The sequence below is a fragment of the Eumetopias jubatus genome, unplaced genomic scaffold, assembly GCF_037043125.1.
Source record: "Eumetopias jubatus isolate StellerSeaLion01/CBP00866 unplaced genomic scaffold, mEumJub1_p1.0 scaffold_10, whole genome shotgun sequence".
Taxonomy (NCBI): Eukaryota; Metazoa; Chordata; class Mammalia; order Carnivora; family Otariidae; genus Eumetopias; species Eumetopias jubatus.
In genome coordinates this window covers 42,401,768-42,425,033 of record NW_028274816.1, presented here as the reverse complement: position 1 = coordinate 42,425,033, position 23,266 = coordinate 42,401,768, and positions in this window count along the sequence as shown.

The following is a 23,266-nucleotide window of genomic DNA, read 5'->3' as shown; positions in this document are numbered from 1 at the left end:
ACACTGCTGTCCCCTTGCTGGAAGCTGCATGGCTTGTGCAATGATGCATGGATCCAGACTGCATGAGTCTAAACTCTTAATTGCCAAGTTGCAGACTTGGTACACTCTGTGCTTGCTTTAGGACCCTCCCCCTTCCCATACAGATGGATGGCTTGCTGCTTAAGCCCCTCACCTTCTTTGCCCCACTCCCTGCCTCTCAACAGGACCTGGGCCTTGATAGGAGAAGATAGCAGTGGGGCTTAGATGGAGGAAGACCAGATGAGCATATAACAGGAGTGAGGAGGGAGAGGGCTGGAGCAGGGGAGGGAGAGATTTTCTTTAGAGGTTATATTAGGGGCTGAGGGACATGTGGGAAGAGATGGGTCACATCAGGGTATGGGTGTTACCAGTTAAAATTCCTTTTAAACGATTCTGGGGGAAGGAAGTTAAAGACTTTAAGTTATTATTAGTTGTAGTTATTTTTAACCCAGACTGTGTGTCTGTATAAAGACTGGACCATAAGATCAGGATGGCATAAGCATCTGATTGTCTATTTCTCCATCCATCCATCCATCCGTCCATCCATCCATCCATCCAGTAAGTTAGTGCAAACATTCTGCCAGCAAGCCATGGAGAACATTGCAATGGGGATGAACAGGGAGAGATAGTTAGGAGACCAGCATGTGGTGGCAGTAAGCCAAACTAAGCTGTCTGGGCCTCACCCTTGGGGCTTAGGTGGGTGTGAGATGCAGACAGTGTTCCCTCTGGCTCAGGGGCATTAGCTTAAGGGGACGGGTAAGGCTCTCTCTTGGCTTTTGGCTGTTTCCCAGCCCATTGGGGTCAAGGTCTACCCTGAGTGTGTCCTGTGTGAGGCTTTGAGGGCTGCCTTGGCTCCAGGTAGAAGGAGACATCAGTTACTTCTAGAAATTCTGCTGTCAGGCAGCGAGTAGTTCCTGCTTTCAAGGATGATGCCCTGTGCTCTCCTGGGGTGACTATGCTAATAGAATGAGGGGCTTCTGATGGATGATGCCAAATCCATGGTCAGAGCCGGGGTCAGTTGGCATTCTGTCTCTTGGATGGGGATAGTGCCACACTGATGGTTCGAAAAGCAGTAGACATCTGAATAGGCCTGAGCACGGAGGCTGGCATTGTTTGCAGGAGAATCAGGCTCCTGCGAGTCCCCAGCAACCACAGACTGGAGGCAGTGGTCAGTTACAGTCTAAATGGCTTCAGGGCTCATAGTAGGTGTTCCATAAATACTGGCTGGCTTGAACTGAAGGGAGTTTTGTCATTTGCCTCCTTAACATGATGTCTATATGACAGCAGCCTCCAAGGCAAAGCAGCAGAAGCTGAGATCAGGAGCTGGGGCCCCAGCATAGGTATTCTCCCAGATGGGTGGCTCAGGTGTTGCTGCCACTGGGAGAGGACTGGTAAGGGACCTAGAAAGTACTTGTGTGGCTCTGGGCCTCCACTTTCTTCTCTGTGAAGTGGGACGGTTCCATGAGTTCCTCTTCTACGGGGCTGCTCTGAGAAGTGAGTGAGGCAACAAGCTTAGGAAACTGCCTGGCACCTGGCAAGCATGCAGGACCAGGGCATGGAGGTGGAGAGCGTGAGGTTACAGTGAGGCAAGAAGGCAGAAGGAGAAACATGGGGGTGGTGGGTTTAGGGCACTTGTAGAGATCTCTACAGACAGTTCTGTAGAGTAGGTAGGTTTTTTCCCAGCTTTACTGAGGTGTGATTGACAAATAAAAATTGTATATATTTAAGGTGTACAGTGTGATGTTTTGATGTACTTATACATTGTTTAATGATTACCACAATCAAGCTAATTAACACATTAACATAGTTACAACATAGTGCTCAGCACATTTTAAGTGTACAAGCCATCGTTATCAACTATGGACCTGTTCAAAGAGAAGCTCAGACACGTGGTCATCACAGGAAGTAGGCCGCCCCACCAGACACTTGAGGCTTGAGTATCAGATTCTGAGGCCACACTCCTCCCACTTCACCCACCTGCTTTGGCCCAAATGCTGCCTTCTCCAACCATCCCTGGACGGAAGGCCCCAAGCGCTCTGGTTTACACAGGGTCAGTTGGATTTTTCCCTCAAAACATCCCAGACCCGGAAGAGCCTGCAGCCTGCAAGTGCATCCCCCAATTATGCCAGCATGCCTCTCGCTCATAAATCCCCCTCAGTGGAATGGGGCTGTGTTTTCTTTGTTTGGATCTAAATCCTGCTGCTCTATTGATTACTATAATTCAGCCCTAATTGGACTTCTGCAAAGCACATGATCAGATGACAGTGGGCTTTTAGGCAGCATGGCATCCATTATTAATGCGACGATGCTGGCCTTTGCCCTGCTCCAGGACTTCCCCTCGGGGAGCTCTGAAAAGCAGGCCTGCTGAGTAATGTGCCTTCCTATGAATTCATCTCTTCAAAATAATTGTTCCTCTTGGAGGAGAAGAAGGCTGCACACCAAACAACTAGTACAGTACTCCTTAATTACCTCTCTGCTGGCCCGGGCTGGGGAGACTCTCAGGCACTCTCAGAAGCAAGATACCGGTCTTTGTGAGTTACAGGCTGCAACAGAGTCCTGGGCAGGTACAGGAGCTAGCGAGGTTTGAGAAGAGGCTGGGACACAGACCAAGAATCCCTACCTGGTTGCTGATGGTTTAGCCAGAGAAGAAGGGTCATGTTCGGCCAAACACAAGACAACAAGCTGGGGCAGGGGAGGTGTCTACATTCTGTGGGCTGAAACAGAACAGATTTTCATTAGGACAGGTATGGGTAGCTTACCTCCTAATAAGAGCTTGGGGACAAGTGAAGAGTTTCATGGCTCACTGAGGAGTGCAAATGTCAGCACATGTGGTCAACAGACTGCACTTAGCGCATGCCAGGGTGGTGGTTCTGGTTAGTGGGCTGAACTTCTCAGCATGACGTCTGTCCCGGCAGAATGCGAGGGTTGGGAGGAGCTATCCAATGGCCATAGGCAGCCACTTCATTAATAAGAAAAGGGAGCTGCCCAGGGTCATGCTTTCCATGTCTCCTGAGTCTGGGTCTCCTTCCCTGCCCAGGTGGATGGAGTTAGGCTGCCACCATGAGTGTGGTCAGATGGGGCCACAGGGCACCTGCACACATTGCTTAGACCCTGAGAGGGACAGGAGTGGGCACAGATCAGGGTGGGGTATGGACTGATGCCAACACATACCCTGGGGGTTGGTTTTTCTAAAGCCACGGTCCTTATTCTCTGTTAACACTGGCAGGCGGAGACGGGATCCCCTGGGTCCACAGCCCATCCACTAGCCATCCTGCTTGCCATCACTCAGTCACTCAACAAAACTTAATTACTGGAATATTCTGGCAGGTTTTGGGGAAATAACTGCAGGTGAGAATGACAAAGTCTGCCCTCCTGCATCTTACATTAGAATGGGAAAGACAGACAGACATTAAACAAGTCAAGCATACACATGGACAAGGGCTTCAAAGAACCTAAGGGCTAGAAAGAGCTAAACAGAACTGTGATAAGGGATGAAGACAGGGTTGCGCTAAGCTTATCTCATGTCTCTGGGCCCATGTTTCTGTGCCCAGTGCTACTGACTGCCTCCTGAGAGCCGGCAGCAGAGGCTGGCACGGCTCTGACTCCCCAGCATGCTCTCCGTGGGGAGGGCAGAACAAGGATCAGATGGGCCCTTCAGAGTGCTCCTTCCCTAGCCAGCCTCTTGCAGGACTCTCTCTCTCTCATTGCCTCTCATACTGCCTGTACTGACTTTCTCTTGCAATGGACAGAGCTGATCCTTAGGAACAGGGGCTGTGCAGGGGCCTCTGCCTGTCCTCAGTGCTCGAAGAATAAGTGAAGACAAGGTGTCAGGGAAGGGGACACCAGTACTTGTGCAAAGAGAGTTGGGACACTGAGACCCTTGTCTATGCAGCTCTGTAAACTGACCATAGCTGTCCCTGAGGACCTTCCCAGGAGGCTTTGAGCTGGCACGTGCCTATCGCAACAGGCAGCCTCATTCATGCCCGTCTGCTCACCTTCTCCCACTGGGAGACAGGACGCCATCTGCACTGCCTTCTAGCTTTCCCCAGATGGGTCCCTGGCCGCTGTGGCAGGAGCTGGTGGCAGCTGACTTCTTGGCACCTTTCTCCTCTTCTGCCTCACCATTCCCTCCCCTAGAAAGAATGTATGCCAGGGCCAGAAGGTGGGTCCTAATCTCACAGCAACAAGCATGGGGACAGGGGGCTATGCCACCTTCCTGGGGTAAGGGTGGGGTGGTGTGTCCCTCAAGGGCCTCTTGCAGGTCTTGCATGTGCCAGCCTCTTGCCTTCAATCGTGTATCTTTGCACAGTGGTCCCTATATTGTGTCAATACAAAATCTCGAATCATTTGTTGGGAAGAGAGCATCTACTCGCTTCTAGTTTTGTTTCTGTGGAGGAGGGACAGAGATTTATGGGAGAGCTGGTGTGAAGTAAGGTCGTCTCCCAGCCTCAGCTTCCTAGAAGAAGCCCACCCCGCTCCCTGCCTTCTCCACCATCTCCCACCATCTCCCACCCCTCATCTTCCTTGCTCCCCCCTGGCATGTGAACCAGTCCCCAGGGCCCATCAGTGCCATCCCCTACCCATCTCACCATCGGTGTGGCAGGGGCCACAAACTGCTAGCACAGGCAGTAGACCCATGGTACCTGGCTTCACATTTGTTTTTCTTAGCTTCCCTGTGCCTCAGTTGGCTTACCTGGAAACTAGGGTAATCCCAGTGGTTGCGAGGGTCAGCAGAGCCCTCAGATCAGTGCCTGGCAGGTGTGAGTGCTTCATGTGTTGGCTGGCACTGTCACATGCCCTCTGTTTTCTGTCCCCACTGCCCCTGCCCTTGCCCACGCTCCTCTTCCTTTGTCTGGACTATTACAGTGGTGTCCCCAGGGAGCGCCTCCCACCTCACGTCCCTATCCTTCCCAACATCTTCCTCACTGCTCCAGAGATCCTGTCTCTGTACCACTCAAGGCCCTCCACTGGCTCCAGCTGCTATCAGGACAAAACCCAACCCATGTCTTGGTACCCACACACCTCTCCATCTCCCCATGGGCTCATGCCCTGGGCTCTCAGAGCCTCCATGGGGTGCCAGGCTCCTGCAGCCATGGGTGATCCAAGTTTGCCTTGCCACCATCTGTAGACTGAGCATCTTGGCTCTTGATGGTTGTATGTAAGTGTCTGTGTGATAAAATACACATTCATTTAAGTGTCATTGAACAAACCGAACAAAATCTATAGATTTTGGAAGCAAAATGATTGCAACAGTTTTGATGTCAGAAGAGATTTTTATTCCTGAGCAATATGGAAACCTCATGGACTAACTGCAAATTCCTCTCAACATGCCTTGCACTTCCCGGCCTGTGCTTCTTCATGCTGCCCCCTCTTAGAGCACCCTTCCCATTGTCTGCAGGCACTTCCAAGGCTGGGCTGGGTGTCAGCACCTCTCTGAAGCCTGTTCTTATCCCCACAGGACATCATACAAGCCTGTGGGTAACACCACATTTGAGTGACACCGATGGCAATGATTAAACACCACCTAAAGCCAATTTGTCTCAATTCAAAACTAGGCTCTACTGCTCACCAGCTGTGTGAGTGACTTAACCTCTCTGTGTGGGCATCCCGTTTATGATGGAGAGTGGCAGTTCTGACTTCACAGGGCTTCTGAGAGGGCTAAGTGTGTTAATACATGTAAGATGCTTATGGTAGTGCTGCTCCAGGCACATTAGTGCTGTTTAAGCACTCGTCATATTATATTATTTGAATAAGGTTTTATGTATCCTGCCTGACTGGGCCCTAGGATATAGAGGGCCTGCAGGCAGCAGAGGCCTGGGGACTGTTGGTAGGAGATGCAGAGAGGGGTCCTACTTCTAACTTTTCCCTCCCAGGCTCAGGGACCACCAGCATTCGGGAGAGCTGGGCCTGGGAATTGTTTGCGGTGCCCAGTCTCCATCTCAGACTGTGCATGGAGATCACATGAAGCCCCAGGAGGACAAGGTCACCAAAATCTGACATGGACTTCAAGGCACTCAGGGCTTGTGAACTTCATCTCTCACTGCTCTTCCCCCTGTGTGGACCCTCTGCACCTGTCCCCTCTCCCACCCCGCCCCCCCGCCCCTGGCCAACCAGCTTTGCAGAAGGATGCCCATGATTCCACTCAGAAGGCAGGAGATCCAATTCCAGGGCCTCAGAAACTCCAGAGGAATTTGTTCACCTGTGCTCAGAAGCCAGCAAGGCCACATCTGAAGGGTCAAGGTGCTACCTCCACCCTCCTGAGTACTTCTCAGAGCTCATTCCAGGAAAGAGGGTGCACATATGCCTGGGTCAGGAAGGCAGAATCTGAGGTAGGCAAGAGCCTTCCCAGATTCAGGGTAGGATCCAGGGCATGGTAATGGGGAGGGACCAGCTCGGGGCCTCACCCAGTCCTGGCACAAAAATCCCTCATGAGTGGGGTTAGGCCTATGCCTCAGGACCTCTTCTGGTCTGTGGGACTGAGACTCAGCTCTCATGCAGCCAGACGAGATCTGAGTGAGCAAGTCCCCCAAACGGGGCCCTAATGTCTCTCTTTAAAGGGGCACCTGACAAAGCAGAAGGAACAACTCAAAGCTGCCATGTGGATGATCTGGGGAGGGGGAGGCAGGGCCCAGAGACCCTGGGAATTCCAGCACTGAGCTGAGGTAGATTAAGGCAAAGCTGCTAAGTTCTGCTCCCTGTTCTCATTATTAGTCCCATGGGAATTATTTTTTTTATGTTATGTTAATCACCACACATTACATCATTAGTGTTTGATGTAGTGTTCCATGATTCATTGTTTGTGTATAACATCCAGTGCTCCATTTAGAACGTGCCCTCTTTAATACATATCACCAGGCTAACCCATCCCCACACCCCCTCCCCTTTAGAACCCTCAGTTTGTTTTTCAGAGTCCATCGTCTCTCATGTCTTGTCTCCCCCTCCGACTTACTCCCCTTCATTCTTCCCCTCCTGCTATCTTCTTCTTTTTAAAAAAAAATTTTATTGTTATGTTAATCACCATACATTACATCATTAGTTTTAATGTAGTGTTCCATGATTCATTGTTTGTGCATAACACCCAGTGCTCCATGCAGAATGTGCCCTCCTTAATACCCATCACCAGGCTAACACATCCCCCCACCCTCCACCCCTCTAGAAACCTCAGTTTGTTTTTCAGAGTCCATCATCTCTCATGTCTTGTCTCCCCCTCCGACTTACTCCCCTTCATTCTTCCCCTCCTGCTATCTTCTTCTTTTTTAAAAAAAATTTTTATTGTTATGTTAATCACCATACATTACATCATTAGTTTTAATGTAGTGTTCCATGATTCATTGTTTTTGCATAACACCCAGTGCTCCATGCAGAATGTGCCCTCCTTAATACCCATCACCAGGCTAACATATCCCCCCACCCTCCACCCCTCTAGAACCCTCAGTTTGTTTTTCAGAGTCCATCATCTCTTATGGTTCGTCTCCCCCTCCAACATACTCCCCTTCATTCTTCCCCTCCTGCTATCTTTTTCTTCTTTTTTTTTCTTAACATATATTGCATTATTTGTTTCAGAGGTACAGATCTGTGATTCAACAGTCTTGCACAATTCACACTGCTCACAATAGCACATACCCTCCCCAATGTCTATCACCCAGCCACCCCATCCCTCCCATCCCCCACCACTCCAGCAACCCTCAGTTTGTTTCCTGGGATTAAGAATTCCTCATATCAGTGAGGTCATATGATACATGTCTTTCTCTGATTGACTTATTTCACTCAGCATAACACCCTCCAGTTCCATCCACGTCGTTGCAAATGGCAAGATCTCATTCCTTTTGATGGCTGCATAATATTCCATTGTGTATATACACCACATGTTCTTTATCCATTCATCTGTTGATGAACATCTTGGCTCTTTCCACAGTTTGCCTATTGTGGACATTGCTGCTATAAACATTGGGATGCACGTTCTCCTTCGGATCCCTACATTTGTATCTTTGTGGTAAATACCCAGTAGTGCAATTGCTGGATCATATGGTAGTTCTATTTTCAACTGTTTGAGGAACCTCCATACTGTTTTCCAGAGGGGTTGCATCAGCTTGCATTCCCACGAACAGCGTAGGAGGGTTCCCCTTTCTCCGCATCCCCGCCGACATCTATCATTTCCTGACTTGTTAATTTTAGCCATTCTGACTGGTGTGAGGTGGTATATCATTGAGGTTTTGATTTGGATTTCCCTGATGCTGAGCGATGTTGAGCACTTTTTCATGTGTCGGTTGGCCATTTGGATGTCTTCTTTGGAGAAATGTCTGTTCATGTCTTCTGCCCATTTCTTGATTGGATTATTTGTTCTTTGGGTGTTGAGTATGATAAGTTCTTTATACATTTTGGATACTAGCCCTTTATCTGATATGTCATTTGCAAATATTTTCTCCCATTCTGTTGGTTGTCTTTTGGTTTTGCGGACTGTTTCTTTTGCTGTGCAAAAGCTTTTTATCTTAATGAAATCCCAATAGTTCATTTTTGCCCTGGCTTCCCTTGCCTTTGGTGATGTTTCTAGGAAGAAGTTGCTGCAGCTGAGGTCAAAGAGGCTGCTGCCTGTGTTCTCCTTTAGGATTTTGATGGACTCCTGTCCTGTTTAGGTCTTTCAACCATTTGGAGTCTATTTTTGTGTGTGGTGTAAGGAAATGGTCCAGTTTCATTCTTCTGCATGTGGCTGTCCAATTTTCCCAACACCATTTGTTGAAGAGACTGTCTTTTTGCCATTGGACATTCTTTCCTGCTTTGTCAAAGATGAGTTGACCATAGAGTTGAGGGTCCATTTCTGGGCTCTCTATTCTGTTCCATTGATCTATGTGTCAGCTTTTGTGCCAGTACCACACTGTCTTGATGATGACAGCTTTTTAAGAGAGCTGGAAGTCTGGTATTGTGATGCCGCCAAGTTTAATTTTCTTTTTCAACATTCCTCTGGCTATTTGGGGTCTCTCCTGGTTCCCTAAAATTTTAGGATTATTTGTTCCATTTCTTTGAGAAAAGTGGATGGTATTTTGATGGGGATTGCATTGAATGTGTAGATTGCTCTAGGTAGCATTGACATCTTCACAATGTTTCTTCTTCCAATCAATGAGCATGGAACGTTTTTCCATTTCTTTGTGTCTTCTTCAATATCTTTCATGAGTATTTTATAGTTTTCTGAGTACAGATTCTTTGCCTCTGTGGTTAAATTTATTCCGAGGTATCTTATGGTTTTGGGTGCAATTGTAAATGGGATTGACTCCTTGATTTGTCTCTCTTCTGTCTTGTTGTTGGTGTATAGGAATGCCATTGATTTCTGTGCATTGATTTTATAGCCTGCTACTTGACTGAATTCCTGTATGAGTTCTAGCAGTTTTGGGGTGGAGTCTTTTGGGTTTTCCACATACTGTATCATATCATCTGCAAAGAGTGAGAGTTTGACATCCTCTTTGCCAATTTGGATGCCTTTGATTTCTCTTTATTGTGTGATTGCTGTGGCTAGGACTTCTAATACTATGTTGAATAGCAGTGGTGATAGTGGACATCCCTGCTGCATTCCTGACTTTAGGGGAAAAGCTCTCAGCTTTTCCCCATTGAGAATGATATTCGTTGTAGGTTTTTCATAGATGGCTTTTATGATATTGAGGTAGGTACACTCTATCCCTATACTCTGAAGAGTTTTGATCAAGAAAGGATGCTGTACTTTGTCAAATGCTTTTTCTGCATCTATTGAGAGGATCATATGACTCTTGTTCTTATTTTTGTTAATGTATTGTATCACGTTGATTGATTTGCGGATGTTGAACCAACCTTGCAGCCCAGGGATAAATCCCACTTGATCATGGTGAATAATCCTTTTAATGTACTGTTGGATCCTATTGGCCAGTATTTTGGTGAGAATTTTTGCATCCATGTTCATCAAGGATATTGGTCTGTAATTCTCCTTTTTGATGCGGTCTTTGTCTGCTTTTGGGATCAAGGTAATGCTGGCCTCATAAAATGAGTTTGGAAGTTTTCCTTCCATTTCTATTTTTTGGAACAGTTTCAAGAGAATAGATATTAATTCTTCTTTAAATGTTTGATAGATTTCCCCTGGGGAAGCCATCTGGCCCTGGGCTTTTGTTTTTTGGGAGATTTTTGATGACTGCTTCAATTTCCTTAGTGGTTGTAGGTCTGTTCAGGTTTTCTATTTCTTCCTGGTTCAGTTTTGGTAGTTGATACATCTCTAGGAATGCACCCATTTCTTCCAGGTTATCTAATTTGCTGGCATAGAGTTGCTCATAATATGTTCTTATAATTGTTTGTATTTCTTTGGTGTTGGTTGTGATCTCTCCTCTTTCATTCATGATTTTGTTGATTTGGGTCATTTCTCTTTTCTTTTGGATAAGTCTGGCCAGGGGTTTATCAATCTTGTTAATTCTCTCAGAGAACCAGCTCCTAGTTTCGTTGATCTGTTCTACTGTTCTTTTGGTTTCTAGTTCATTGATTTCTGCTCTGATCTTTATTATTTCTCTTCTCCTACTGGGTTTAGGCTTTATTTGCTGTTCTTTCTCTAGCTCCTTTAGGTGTAGGGTTAGGTTTTGTATTTGAGACCTCTCTTGTTTCTTGAGAAAGGCTTGTATTGCTGTATACTTTCCTCTCAGGACTGCCTTTGTTGTATCCCAAAGATTTTGAACAGTTGTGTTTTCATTTTCATTGGTTCCATGAATTTTTTTAAATTCTTCTTTAATTTCCTGTTTGACCCATTCATTCTTTAGTAGGATGCTCTTTAGCCTCCATGTATTTGAGTTCTTTCCGATTTTCTTCTTGTGACTGAGTTCTAGTTTCAAAGCACTGTGGTCTGAAAATATGCAAGGAATAATCCCAATCTTTTGGTATCGGTTGAGACCTGATTTGTGACCTAGGATGTGATCAATTCTGGAGAATGTTCCATGGGCACTAGAGAAGAATATGTATTCTGTTGCTTTGGGATGGAATGTTCTGAATATGTCTGTGAAGTCCATTTGGTCTAGTGTTTCATTTAAAGTCTTTATTTCCTTGTTGATCTTTTGCTTAGATAATCTGTCCATTTCAGTCAGGGGGATGTTAATGTTCCCCACTTATTGTATTGTTGTCAATGTGTTTCTTTGCTTTTGTTATTAATTGCCTTATAAAAGTGGCTGCTCCCACGTTAGGGGCATAGATATTTACAATTGTTAGATCTTCTTGTTGGATAGACCCTTTAAGTAAGATATGGTGTCCTTCTTCATCTCTTATTACAGTCTTTGCTTTAAAATCTAATTTGTCTGATATAAGAATTGCCACCCCAGCTTTCTTTTGGTGTCCATTAGCATGGTAAATTGTTTTCCACCCCCTCACTTTCAATCTGGGGGTGTCTTTGGGTCTAAAATGCGTCTCTTGCCGACCTCATATAGATGGGTCTTGTTTTTTAATCCAATCTGATAGCCTGTGTCTTTTGATTGGGGCATTTAGCCCATGTACATTCAGGGTAACTATTGAAAGTTATGAATTTAGTGCCATTGTATTGTCTGTAAGGTGACTGTGACTGTGTATTGTCTGTGTTCCTTTCTGATCTATGCTGCTTTTCGGCTCTCTCTTTGCTTAGAGGACCCCTTTCAATATTTCTTGGAGGGCTCGTTTTGTGTTTGCAAATTCCTTTAGTTTTTGTTTTCCTGGAAGCATTTTACATCTCCTTCTATTTTCAATGACAGCCTTGCTGGATATAGTATTCTTGGCTGCATATTTTTCTCGTTTATTGTTCTAAAGATATCATGCCAGTCTTTCTAGCCTGCCACACCTCTGTGGATAGGTCTGTTGCCAGTCTAATGTTTCTACCATTGTAGGTTACAGATCTCTTCTCCTGAGCTGCTTTCAGGATTTTCTCTTTGTCTCTGAGACTTGTAAGTTTTACTATTAGTTTTTGTGGTGTTGACCTATTTTTATTAATTTTGAAAGGGGTTTTCTCTGCCTCCTGGATTTTGATGCCTGTTTCCTTCCGCACATTAAGGACGTTCTCTGCTATAATTTGCTCTAATATACCTTCTGCCCCTCTCTCTCTTTCTTCTTCTTCTGGGATCCCAGTTATTCTAATGTTGTTTTGTCTTATCGTATCGCTTATCTCTCGAATTCTGCCCTCATGATCCTGTAGTTGTTTCTCTCTCTTTTTCTCAGCCTCTTTATTTTCCATCATTTGGTCTTCTGTATCGCTGGTTCTCTCTTCTGCCTCATTTATCCTAGCAGTTAGTGCCCCCATTTTTTATTGCACCTCATTAATAGCCTTTTTGATTTTGACTTGGTTAGATTTTAGTTCTTTTATTTCTCCAGAAAGGGTTTCTCTAATAACTTCCACGCTTTTTCAAGCCCAGCTATTATCTTTAAAGTCATCATTCTGAACTCTAGGTCTGACATCGTTCTAATGTCAGTATTGAGTAGGTCCCTGGCAGATGGTACTACCTCTTGTTCTTTTTGCTGAGGTGATTTTTTTCGTCTTGTCATTTTGTCCAGAGGAGAATAGATAAATGAGAGTACAAAATGCTAACAGGTTAACAACATCCCCAGCAAATATACTCTATAGAAATCAGAAAAGATCTGAAACCAGGGGAAAAGAAAGGGTAAGAAAGAGAAAAAAAGAAAAAGAAAAAGATAAAAAGAAACAAAAACAGAACAAAACAAAAAAAAGCAGAATATGATCAAATATGTTCAGGTTAGTGCGTATATCAGCGTCACACACTAGATTTTGGGTGTATTTTGGTCCATTAGAAGAAAGTGCTTCCTAAGATTTTAAAGGAAGAAAGAATTATATATGTACAAAATAAGGGTTGATACAATGAAGGGATGGAAGGTGAATGTAAAGAGCAAACTTATAAAAGATTTTATAAATGGAATTGATAAAAAGTTGTTTGAAAGAAGAGAGAAGAAGATTTAAAAAAAAGAAAAATAAAAGAAAAAAATGGGAGAGACTGTGATCAGGCAGGAGACTAGAACAAAGTCATACACTAGTGATTTAGGGTATATTTTGATCTGTTAGAAGAAAGTGTATATCAAAATTTTAAAGAGAGAAGAACTTATATATATATATGCCAAAAGTAAGGTAACTTACTTGGTAAGTTACCTTGGTAAGGTAACTACCATGAAGGGATAAAATATGACTCTAAAAATGAAAAATAAAAAAATGTTTTTTTAAAAAAGGGATTGACAAGATGTTGGTTGAAAAAGGGAAAAGAAAAATTCAAGAAAAAAAACAGTTAAAAAAATTAACTTTGAAAAACTAATGAATCATGGTAAAAAAGCCATGAATTCTATGTGCAGTATTCCCCTAGCGCTGGAGTTCTCCCGTTCTCCTTGATCGGTAACCTTGGTCTTGACTTGCTGGCTGTTCGTGCTGATCTTCTGGGGGAGGGCCCTGTTGCCATGGTTCCCGAATGTCTTTCCCCGGGGCAATGCCCCGCCCTACTCGTCAGGGCTAAGCAAGCTGCTTGGGTTTGCTCTCAGGAGCTTTTGTTCCCTGCAAGATCTCGGTTCAGCTTTGGAGGACCAGGGTGAAAATGGTGGCCTCCCACTCTCTGCCCGGAGTAGCTAAGAACTCGGGGCCCCGCTCCTCAGTGCGCCCCCAGAGAAAAGCAGTCAATCACTCCCGTCTCCCTGGTCTCCGGCCGCACTCTGCGCTCACCTGGCCTGTGACCGAGTGTTTCTATTTCTGGCACCCGACTCCGTGTGGAGTCTCCAAATCCAGCAGATCTCTGTGGTGTGCTCCTGTGCCGCTCCTCCTGGGGGGGTGTGGGGAGGGAGTCTCCCTGGCTCTGTTGCTTGTTGGATCCCTGCTGGAGGTGCAGTGGCCCGAGTGGGCTGGGAATCACAGTTTATGGCCACCTTGAGCTGCGAGCCCGCGCCTTGGCTCCGTCTCTGCAGCCGGCTTCCCCACTCCAATACCTGGGAGCTCTGCTGCACTCAGGCACTCCCGGTCTTTCTGTGACACGGAGGGTCTTGAGTCCACACTGTACCGCGAGGTTTCCACCTCCCGCTTAGCCACTGGAGCGACGTCCCTCAGCGGAACCGACTTCTAAAAGTTCCAATTTTGTGCTCTGCGGCTCTATCACTTGCCAGAAGCGGCCGACGGAGGCCCCCTCCCCCACCGTCTATCCTCCTGAATATCGCCTCAGATTCACTTCTCCGCACGTCCTACCTTCCAGAAAGTGGTCGCTTCTCTGTTCAGAGAGTTGTTGCTAGTCTCTTCTTTGATCTCCTGTTGAGGTCGTAGGTGTTCAGAATGGTTTGATCCCTATTCAGCTGAATTCCTGAGACCAGAGGAAATCCAGGTCTCTTACTCCTCCTCCATCTTTCTCCGCCCAGCCTGTGTCTTTTGATTGGGGCATTGAGCCCATTTACATTCAGGGTAACTATTGAAAGATAAGAATTTAGTGCCATTGTATTACCTGTAAGGTGACTGTTACTGTATATTGTCTGTGTTCCTTTCTGGTCTATGTTACTTTTCGGCTCTCTCTTTGCTTAGAGGACCCCTTTCAATATTTCTTGTAGAGCTGGTTTGGTGTTTGCGAAGTCCTTCAGTTTTTCTTTGTCCTGGAAGCTTTTTATCTCTGCTTCTATTTTCAATGACAGCCTTGCTGGATATAGTATTCTTGGCTGCCTATTTTTCTCACTTAGTGCTCTGAATATATCATGCCAGTCCTTTCTGGCCTGCTAGGTCTCTGTGCATAGATCTATTGACAATCTAATGTTTCTACCATTGTAGGTTGCAGATCTCTTTTCCCGAGCTGCTTTCAGGATTTTCTCTTTGTCTCTGAGACTTGTGAGTTTTACTATTAGATGTCGGGGTGTTAACCTATTTTTATTGATTTTGAGAGGGGTTCTCTGTGCCTCCTGGATTTTGATGCCTGTTTCCTTCCCCAAATTAGGGAAGTTCTCTGCTCTAATTTGCTCCAATATACCTTCTGCCCCTCTCTCTTTTTCTTCTGGGATCCCAATTATTCTAATGTTTCATTTTTTGGTATCACTTATCTCTTGAATTCTGCCCTCTTGATCCATCAGTTGTTTTTCTCTCTTCTTCTCAGCTTCTTTATTTTCCATCATTTGGTCTTCTATATCACTAATTCTCTCCTTTGCCTCATTTATCCTGGCAGTTAGATCCTCCATTTTTGATTGCACCTCATTAATAGCCTTAGATCTGACATATTACTAATGTCCGTATTGATTAGGTCCCTGGAAGTCGGTTCTGCCTCTTATTCTTTTTGTTAAAGTGATTTTTTCTGTCTTGTCATTTTGTCCAGAGGAGAATAGATAAATGAGAGAACAAAATGCTAACAGGGTAACAACGTCCCCAGAAAGTATACACTAAACAAATCAGAAAAGACCTGAAACCAGGGGAAAAGAAAGGGTAAGAAATAAAAAAGAAAAAGATAAAGATAAAAACAAACAAAGAAAAACAAAAACAATAAACAGAATATGACCAAATATGATCAGGCTAGTGCATAGATCAGTGCCACAGACTAGATTTTGGGCATATTTTGGTCTGTTATAAGAAAGTGCTTCCCAAAATTTTAAAGAAGAAAAACTTATATACGTACAAAAATAAGGGTTAATACGATGAAGGGATGGAATATGACTGTAAACATCAAAAATAAAAGATTTTATAAGAGGAGTTGATAAGATAAGAATTTGGTTGGAAAAAGAAAGAAGACGATTTAAGAAAAAAGAAAAAAAAGGGAGAGAATGTGATCAGGCAGGAGGCTAGAACAAAGCCATACACTAGAGATTTAGGGTATATTTTGATCTCTTGGAAGAAACTGTATCCGAAAATTTTAAAGAGAGAACAACTTATATATATACCAAAAATAAGGGTAACTACTATGAAGGGATAGAATATGACTCTAAAAATGAAAAATAAAAAAGATTTTTTTTTTTAAAAAAGGATTGATAGGATTTTGGTTGAAAAAGGGAAAAAGAAAAATTCAAAAAAAAACACAATTGAAAAAATTAACTTTGAAAGACTAAAGAATCATGGGGAAAAAGCCATGAATTCTATTTGCAGTATTCCCCTAGCGCTGGTGTTCTCCTCCTCTCATTGATCGGTAAACTTGGTCTAGGCTTGCTGGCTGTTCTTCCTGATCTTCTGGGGGAGGGGCCTGTTGCCGTGGTTCCCAAATGTCTTTGCTGGAGGCAGCATTGCCCCGCCCTTGTCGTCCGGGCTAAGTAATCTGCTCCAGTTTGCTCTTGGGAGTTTTTGTTCCCTGCAAGCTTTCCGTCCAGGTTTGGAGGACGAGAGTGAAAATGGTGGCCTCCCAATCTCTGCCCCGGAGGAGCTGAGAACTCAGGGCCCCACTCCTCAGTGCGCCCCCAGAGAAAAGCAGTCACTCCCTTCTCCCCGGTCTCTGGCCGCACTCTGTGCCCACCCCGCCTGTGACTGAGCATTTCTATCTCTGACACCCGACTCGGTGTGGAGTCTCCAAACCCAGCAGATCCCTGCACTGCACTCCCGCGCCACTCCTCCTGGGGGAGGAAGGGGAGTCTCCCCAGCTCTGCTGCTTGTTGGGTCCCTGCTGGAGGAGCAGTGGCCCGACTATGTCACTGATCACAGTTTATGGCAACCCCAGGCTGAGAGCCCGCGCCTTGGCTCCATCTCTGCAGCTGGCTTCCCCACTCTGATACCCGGGAGCTCTGTTGCACTCAGGCACCCCCGGTCTTCCTGTGACCCCAAGGTTCCTGAGACCACACTGTCCCACGAAAGTTCCACCCCCCGCTTAGCCACTGGAGCAACGTCCCTCAGCGGAGCCGACTTCTAAAAGTTCTGATTTTGTGCTCCACGGCTCTATCACTTGCCAGAAGCAGCCAACAGAGGCCCCTCCCCTGCCGTCTATCCTCCCAAATATCGCCTCGGATTCACTTCTCCGCACGTCCTGCCTTCCAGAAAGTGGTCGCTTTTCTGTTCAGAGAGTTGCTGCTATTCTTTTCTTCGATCTCCTATTGAGTTTGTAGGTGTTCAGAACGGTTTGATCCCTATCCAGCTGAATTCCTGGCACCAGACGAAATCCAGGTCTCCTACTCCTCTGCCATCTTGCTCCGCCCCCCTCCCATGGGAATTTGAAGTGGGGAAATCCTTTCCGTGTGGGACCATCCCACATGTTTGGATACTTAACATCCCTGGACCCCTACTCAGTCTGACTCCTTAATGGATCCATTTCTGCCTCAATAGTCCCTGTGACAACCACACTTTACACATGTCCACTGTCCACCCTCCTCAGTCCCCCAAAATTTGGCAAAAGGAGGGCACGAGTGGGCTCCTGCTGACTAACCCCCCCCTTCCCCTGGGGAGCTCCTGGTGCAGGGGTGACACAGAAGACCAGGGGCCCTTTGTTCGAGGATAGGCTTGTAAACACAGGGTCCCAGGATGGCCTTGAGCCTCACTTTAATCTGCACTGTCCCTTCACTGACAAGGAGATGGGAGAGCCTGTGGTAGGTCCCTGCAGGTTAACTGAGGGGTTGAGTACAGCTGAGAGGACTGCATCCCACCTTGGGACCACAGTAGGCAATGAGTTTGTCCTGTGGCCTCAGAGCCTGGGCCTCGCACCTCTCCCTGTGGTCCCTGAGGGCATCCCCCCCTGTTCTACACTGTTCTCTCTTGCAGTGACTGCCAGGGCAGCTTCCAGTCCTTTATTTACCCTTCTTTATCTTCCTCAAGTAGGACAGAAAAAGATGGATGCTTTTCTGTGCAGGACCTTGGTTATGGGTCATCAGGAGAGTGTGGTGTTCATCTCACTACTCTGTGAATGCAGGACCTAGGGGACCCAGGAGAGCAGAGTGGCTGTAGCTGTGGCTTACCAGCCCAGGGGAAAGACAGAGCATCAGAGGCCGGTCTGCATGCTGGCTTCCTCTTCCTTTCTTCCCCTCTCCTAGAGCTGCCTTCCTGGTACACTGCCCCTCAGTCCACTTAGCAGCTCCACCCCAAACTCTCCCTTATCATCCCCCCACCACAGCCTCACCCTATAAACTCTTGACACTCCACATCGCTGATCCCAACACTCCCAGCACCTCACCCTCCCAGCACTGTCCTGGGGAATCTACACATCCCCCATCCTGGGTCTCTCCTACCTTCCCCTTTCTATGGGTCTGTGGGAATCTGACTCCCCTCCCACCTACTGCCTTTTCTTTCAGTAGAGCCAGAAGGAGAATGTTGCAGTGGGGTGGGAGCCCCAGGCTGAGACCACCACTCTAGGGTTGGGAGACAGCCAAGAATCATCCTGAGGCTCTGGAATGGGCCCCTTTTCCAGACAGTAGGATGAAGTTAAGGAAGAATGGCCCTAGAAGAGAGAAAGAGAGAGGGAGAGACATAAAGTCCTGCAAATACCATGTATAAAAGAATCCCATTTTAAAGGCATTAGAACTCTATATTTAAAGGAATCATGGAGTCAATCCTACTTCAAACCTAGGACTTCTGATAAAGCAAACCATTATTCCTTTTCCTTTGTAAACTTGCTCAGAGTGGCACAAACATATTCATTTGGGAGCCACAGAAATCTTCAAATGATAAAAGAACTGTCTAAATGCTAGTCTGACTCACATCTTCTGTGACATTCAGGGGAAAGGTGGTCACAAATGGTACACTCCTGGGTTGAGAGATTCTAGTTGGAAGGAAATCCACCCTGGGGAGAACTCTGTGCTCATGACTTTGCCTCCTCTTTCAGGGTCTGGGAGGAAGTCTTTAAGCCTGTCTTCCCAAGTCCCAATCTTACAGCAGATGACACAGAATGCTTTTCTGTTGTCTCTGGAAGAAGCTGTGACATGGGCACCATTTCTCCAAAGGCAGAAAAGTACAGATGATATTTCTAATGCTGGTTAAACACACAGCTCTGGAGGCAGGCCATGGGGGTGTGCACCCCAGCTCCACCATCTCCCAGTCCGTGTCCTGTGACACCATGTGCCTCCTATACCCGGGTAAGATGGAGATGGCCAAAACCTCAACTTGCAGAGTTGTTTCCAGGATCGAATGAGTTGGCACCTGTGAGGCATCTAACCTGTTCATGGCGCATCCTTTCCCTGGCTGCTGTGTTGCCTGCCTGTCTGGGCACTCAACCTGGACACCTTTTCATCCACAGCCACTATCCACAAACTTGGGGCCAGGTTCTGGGCTAGACACTCTAACGGGGCTGCAACCATATGCTGAGGAGGATTCCGAATGATGAGCACAGTGCAGTGAGGGAGACAAGCTGTGCTATGTGGGGAAGGCATGAGCAACTGCCTGTAGGGATACAATATCTGAGCTGGGATTTGTGGGAAGGAGGGGCACAGGGGCGTGAGGGAGTAAGACAGCTTGACAAGGGGGGTGTGTGTGGCAGTGGGGAGGTGGGGTGGGGGGAGGCTGTGACACTGCACTAGACCAGTAGGCTGCTGTGTGTCCAGTGAATGACTCTGGAGGTTGGTCGGCAGATGAGAAGCATTCAGGGTTTTGTTGGTTTCTTTTAATTTTTATAACATGTTTTTTGCTGATATAAAAGTTAGAGTGAAACAATTTTGTAGATTCAAAATGAAAGTACCGAGTTAAAAAAAAAAACAACAATTAATGAATGGTCCCAGAATTGACCAGAATTTTATTTTTATTTATTTTTTTAAAGATTTTATTTATTTGACAGAGAGAGAGATAGCGAGAGCAGGAACACAAGCAGGGGGAGTGGGAGAGGGAGAAGCAGGCTTCTCGCGGAGCGGGGAGCCCGATGCGGGACTCGATCCCAAGACCCTGGGATCATGACCTGAGCCGAAGGCGGACGCTTAACGACTGAGCCACCCAGGCACCCCAGAATTTTGGAGGACTTATTTCCAGAATTATGTACTCATCCATCAGTGACCAGGGAGGGATGCAGCCTTGGTCTTTCACCATGAAGGATCCCATCCTGCTTGGGATGGAGCAGCAGTGCACAGGGAAGCCAGAGATCCTTGAAGCCCCCTGTCAGTCTGTGCCAGTCTCCCCTCCTACGTATGCCCCAAACACACCTCCCTGTCTTGCTTTTCCCTCCTCCTCCCAGCAAACACATCCAGTCTTGATCTTCCCCTTCATCAGAGTAAAATAGCTGCAAGACTGACGGGCCTTTCTCTTGTTAATTCGTTGTTTTCCTGCCCAATAACTCCTCCAGTCACTGGTGGGGTGAGGGGTGTCCGGAGACCTAGTTCCCCTTCTGTTCCACTGGCGGGACAAAATACTGCTTAAGGGGGCAGAAAACTCTGGCTTCTGCCCAGGCTTTCCCTTACCCTCTCCCTCCTCGCCCCTCTTCCTCTTCCCCCTCCCTACTCCCCCTTCCCCTCCCCTCCTCGCCCCCCCTTCTCGCCCCTCCTCCTCTCCCTCCTCACCCCTCCCTCTCCTCACCCCTCCCCCTTCATCTTCCTCTCAGAATGCTGCCTGGGACCTTGACAGGTATCAGAAGAGCTGCCCTGGGATCTTGACTGGGCACAACTAGGGGTCACTTCACATATAGGAATACTGGTGGGATTCCAGTGCACCTTGGTGGCCCCTCTGCCCTTCCTCACTTGGCTCTGCTTCCCCTCCAGTTTGAGGCCCTGGAGGAGTCATTGAGTTCTGCTCCACTCGCCTCTAGGCACCTGTGGTCTCTTCTATCAGGTACATCCCGGCTGCAGCCAGCTTCCCTGGGCTCTCAGGCCAGCAGAACTCCGCGGTGCTTCCACCATGGGGCTTGTCCTCCTGCTGAGTCTCCAGCACTGATACAGTCTTGCCCCATCTTTATATGTCAGCAGGGAAGTGGGAGTTGGCAGGGGTTAGAAGTACAGGCTCAAATCTCTGTCTTACAGAGAAATTTTATGATTTCCTCTAAAAGGAAAAATCAATATACCATTAATGGTACCTTTAGAGAAGATGAAATGAATGAACAAAGCCTACTTTTACCATTCTAGGAAGGTCATACCTTACAGACCCGATCACTCGCTGAAAGCTCTGAGGACCTCCGCCAAGACTTTGGTAGGGGCTGCTGTCTTGCCAGCCATATGGAGGGAGGCTGCGGATTGATCCTCTTCGCTGGTGGGTCAGTGGCAGCCCCTCAAGCCCCTTTCTTAATGGGCCCCTTAGGAAGTTAACCAACCTGCCTTCTGTGCACGTGGCCAACCCAGACCTTCTTTGTGTACTGTACTTATATTTCAGAGAGAAGCCCTTTCCAAAGACTGAGAGGCTCTGGCTTAGCTGAGAGTCATCTGCTTTCTCCTGGGCATGTGACAGGGTTAACATTTGGAAAATCACTGAGTTCTTGACCTGTAATGAAATCTGGATGTTGTCAGTTTACTTCCTCAGAAGTGTTTGTTTGTTTGTTTATTCTAAAAGATCTTCAAATTTCAAGCAGCAATTGGATAAAAATAGCACCTGCCACCTTTGTAAGCATCTTTATAGCTCACCAAACACCACATGGCCAGGGACTCATTTGCTCCTTATAGTTCAGGGGAGGCAGCTGAGCAGGGGTTACCAAACTCACTTCATAGATGAAGAATGGAGGTCAAGACAGGTGGAGTAATTTGCCTAAACCCACTCCATAAATTACTGAAAGAACTAGGATTCAAATCCAGACCTCTGGCTCCTACACCTGTGAATTCTATACCAACCTCAGAGACTGACTTTAGTTCCTGGGAATTATAAAGATTTCAGGAATGAGATATTATCTCTAAAGTATATCTTTGACATTGATGAGCAATCTCCCAGCCTAAATTCTAAAAAATATACCCCACTTCTTCAAATCTTGTTGACTTAAAACAACAAACAATGAAACAAACAACAACAAAAATCCCTTTATGCCCTTAGATGCATTTAAGGAGCACAAAGAAATAGATGTGGTCCCCAAAAGTCTGCTCTGATTACACCCGGGCTCAGCCTCACCCTCTGCTCTTCTCGGGGAAATACCATTCCCATCACGTTTTATTTTCAGTAGGCTTCAATGGCTTGAAGTTCAAAGCTTACACAGTAAAAAATACAGTGAAATTCTCTCTCTTACTCCATTCTCTAGTCACCCAGCACCCAGTTTCTGTCCTAGGAAATAACCTATGTGTCTGTCTCAAGTGTCCTTGAAAGAGAAAACAGAAACATGCAAATAGGTATCTATTACCCTTTTGCATGACAAGTGTTAGTGCACTGCCCCACACACTGTTCTTGTGCTTGTCTTCACTCTGGATCTTGGAGCCTGGCAGTACACAGGGGTGTCTGCATTCCTACTATGGTTACAGTATCCCCTATTGATGGGAATTTGCAGGATTTCCAATCTGTTGCTATCATAAGCACTGTTTCACTGAATAGCCCTGGGCAACTGTCACTGAGCTATTATACCTAGAAGTGGGGTTCCTGGTACATGCATTTATAATTTTGGCAGATAGAGACAAACTACCCTCCATAGAGGTTGTGCCAATACATACCCAGGGCAACAATTGGTCCCCATCCCTCTTCACTCAACTCATTGCAAATCCTGCTTCCAGATGCCACCTGCATCATCATTATAAAGCCTAGCAGTGTGACAGCCACGTCATCTCAGCTCCTGAGAGGCCAATGAAGAAGATGGTGAACACCTCTAAGGAATGTCACCAGTGACCTTCATGTTGCTAAATCCAGGGGGCACTTAGGATTCTGATCCTACTGACCCTGAGCAGCATTTGACACTGCTGACCTCGCTTTTCTGCATGATATTCCTCCTATTTATTTAGGTGATACTTCTGTTTCCTTGGCAGCTCTTCCCAGCTCTTAAGTCAGTAGTCTCCAACCTTGGCTACACATTAGAATCACTTGGAGAACTTTAAAAAATTTGAATACTCAAGTCACACCCAAGACCAATTCAGTCATAAAATTATAATCTCTAAATGTGGGACCCAGACATCAGCATTTCTAAAGACCTCTGCATACTCCAATGTACAACCAAGGTGAAGAACAACTTGGTTAAGTGGTGGACTTCATAGGGATTGATCCATTTCTGTTTTCTTATCACTATATCATCTCTCAAGAAAATTCCATGCATGCTCACGGCTTTAATCACCTTCTACATACAGATGACTTGCAAATTTACACCTCCTTCCTCCATCTTTCCTGCATGCTCTGTACCTGAGTGTGGACCTGGCTTAATATCTTTCTCACAGACACCCCAAATTTAATGATCCAAAACCAAATTCATGAGCTTCACCCCTCAAACTTAGTGCTTTCCCATTGTTTCCATCTTGGTGAAAGGTACCCCCTTCCAACCAATTGTACAGCTCATAAGCA